This window comes from Syngnathus typhle, linkage group LG2, assembly GCF_033458585.1.
Source record: "Syngnathus typhle isolate RoL2023-S1 ecotype Sweden linkage group LG2, RoL_Styp_1.0, whole genome shotgun sequence".
Lineage (NCBI taxonomy): Eukaryota > Metazoa > Chordata > Actinopteri > Syngnathiformes > Syngnathidae > Syngnathus > Syngnathus typhle.
The window spans coordinates 26,587,955-26,590,838 of NC_083739.1; positions in this window are offsets into that span (position 1 = coordinate 26,587,955).

Consider the following 2,884-nt stretch of genomic DNA (forward strand, 5'->3'; position numbering starts at 1 on the left):
GCCATAGTTTCTGTTCGCGTCGCCCCTCTCTTCCTGTGTCACCTCAATCGATGTAACGTGTTTTGTATTTAAGTCCTGTCTGCCCCTCGCTCACCGTCGGATCATTGCATGTGTTACTGTCATGATGTCTGTTTGCTTTCTGTTCCTGTCTTTGGTAATGTCACCCTGTCTTTTTGTTCCACGACTTTGTCGGTCAGTCCTGTTGTTGGTTTTGTTTTCTAAAAAAAAAAAAAAAAAATTTAAAAAAAACAAAATTTAAAAAAAAAAAATTACAAATTTTTTGTACCCATGTATAATGCGCACCCCAGATTTTAGGACAATAAATTCGTTAAATTTTGCGCACTATACACGGAAAAAAGCCTCAGAAGGGGGGAGTGAGTAGGACAGATAGTGAAAGACAGTAAAAATACAACACTTTACGACATATGGATTCTCTAACACATTTGGCGTCATGCTATTAAGTTAAAATTTTCTCGAGCTTTTCAAACTTGTGCTGTAAACAATTGGAAGATGATTGAAAAATGACTAAAGAAGCTATGAGGAAGTGCTGTACGTGTTTGGAAGGGCACGCGCTTAGGCTAATCAACATTTGTTTGACTGATCAAAGGAACCATTTGCTACAGGACTTATCATCCATTCCCCCAGCCCAGATCCGACAAAGACCAGAGAATCTCCTCTAAAACAGGAGGCAATAAATGGGATAGCCCCTGTCATAAATGGTCTTTGGTTAGGGGGAATCATTAGGAAGTGCTCAAACTCTTCTCGCAAACACCCCTATCTGCCCAGTTCAAAAGGGCAATAAAATTGACTACAAGAGTTGCAAGGAAAAGGCGAAGAACAGTACTTGACCCGGCATTTGCGTTTGCCGGTCGTCGATGTGGTTCCAAGACCTGCGTCGCGTCTTGAGGTTTGTCATTTGTAAAATTTGATACAATAAGATCCCTCTCGCCTGTAAGTGTAGTACAAATCGAGATGAATAGGATTTGATGATTACTCAGGGGCACCATTGACGTCAAATGGTTCAATGGAGAAGGCCCGTTTCCTGTGGCTGGACAAGACAGAACCATCTAGTCCAGCTGGGATGGGTATGATAATGTGTCCGAGACACCTTGCTGGTCCTTTTCGCTCCCCAACGACAATATTGACACATTACGTGAATGTGTCAAAACGGTGGGGGAGTAGAATGATTTAATCTACTGTAAGATTCAATGTTTTGTCAAATGTAATTGTTTTTGGAGTCTTAACAGGACACGTAAGAAATCAACACACAGTGATGGGAGGAGCAGAAGAAACATCTCGAATGAGCCCATCTCACATGCCGTCCGGCTGGCCGGCAAAGGAGATACGTGGTATCATCTGTCCCAGTGCGCCCCGATGAAGGTTTCCTGCAAGGAACCAGATCCGCCATCGACAGCGTCCCCGCCCCCGGTACAAACAGAGGCAGAATAATCCTCTTCCCCCTTGGTGGCCAGGTAGTCCACCCTGAGCCACTGAAGACAACGACCACGCAGCAGATATTTCCAAGTTCTCCCCGGACGGAGCTGATCTGGGAAGGGGGTGAGAATCGTGCTCACCCTCCACCAGTGGGCGTGCCAAGCCCCCAACGGCTGAACAATCACGAGCAATTTTTATCTTGATTGATAACATTCTGGTCGCCTAAGGCAGAGGGACCGTGTAACTCTTTTCCTGCATTTAATCTGGCCGCAGGTTTTTAAGTTACACACATACTTTGGACTGGAGTATTGAGGGAATACCTCATCTTCACTGGAAGTTATTGCTTTCATTGTATTTTCTTACTTATGTTTGACTGATAGGGGTTGACATAATCATATGATGAAACAAGAGGGATATGTTTGCAGAATATCTTCATCGTATGATTATGTTGGAATGTAACCTGTAAAAATTTAACTAGCTTGTCCTGTCTAGACAAAAGTAGTTGACCAAAGTGCTAAGATCTTTTCAACTGATTGACTAGACGCAGAGGAAGCAATCAAAGTTGCTTATATTTACAGAAAGTCGTAAAAGGCCCCCTGCTATGCTTTGATCAGCAGGGGACCGGCCTCACCCTATCCTGTGTGTTCCCACACCCCCACTTGCAACCCCACTCTGTTTCGCTCAATAAATAAGCACCTGACGAGGCCTGAGTCAGACTTCATTCGACCATCGCTGTAAGCACAGCGACGAGTGAACTCTCCGCCTGCAGGTGTCTAAAAAAACTAACTTGTCTCCAGTGTGGTTCTTGCAAAATAAGTTAGAGTGAACACCACTCTAACAATCCTCATTTTGATACTTTGTGCTGTCGTCAGATGACGAGCAAATCCTCGCTGAGATTCCAAGTGAACTTTGGTCGACAGGTCCTTCTGACGTAGGTTTGGTGAAAGGAACACTTCCTGTTGTTATTAGACCTAAAAATGAATACCGCCCTTGTGTGAGACAGTACCCATTGAAACCTGATGCCTTACAGGGTATTGCACCTGTTATTTCAGATTTATTAAAGGCAGGTGTCATCGTTCCTTGCCCTGATTCTCCTTGCAATACTCCAATTTTCCCTGTAAAAAAGGCACTACCTTCTGACGGGTGGAGATTAGTGCAAGATTTGCAACGTTTGGTTCATGTTTTATAAGCATTTTGAATTTTATTGCTTAAATCGCATTTTCTCGACGAGCTGAGCACTTTTTCTGAATGGTGCCGCTCCCGTCACTCTGGTTAGGTTGGCATAGAAAAAAGCGCTCTTGGGTGCTTCAGAGTGCTGAGTTTATCATTGCGCATGAAGAAATGACCACCTGTAACGTTTGGTTTATGCTTTATAAGCATTTTTAATTTTATCGCTTAAATCGCATTTTCTCGACGAGCTGAGCACTTTTTCTGAATGGTGCCGCTCCCG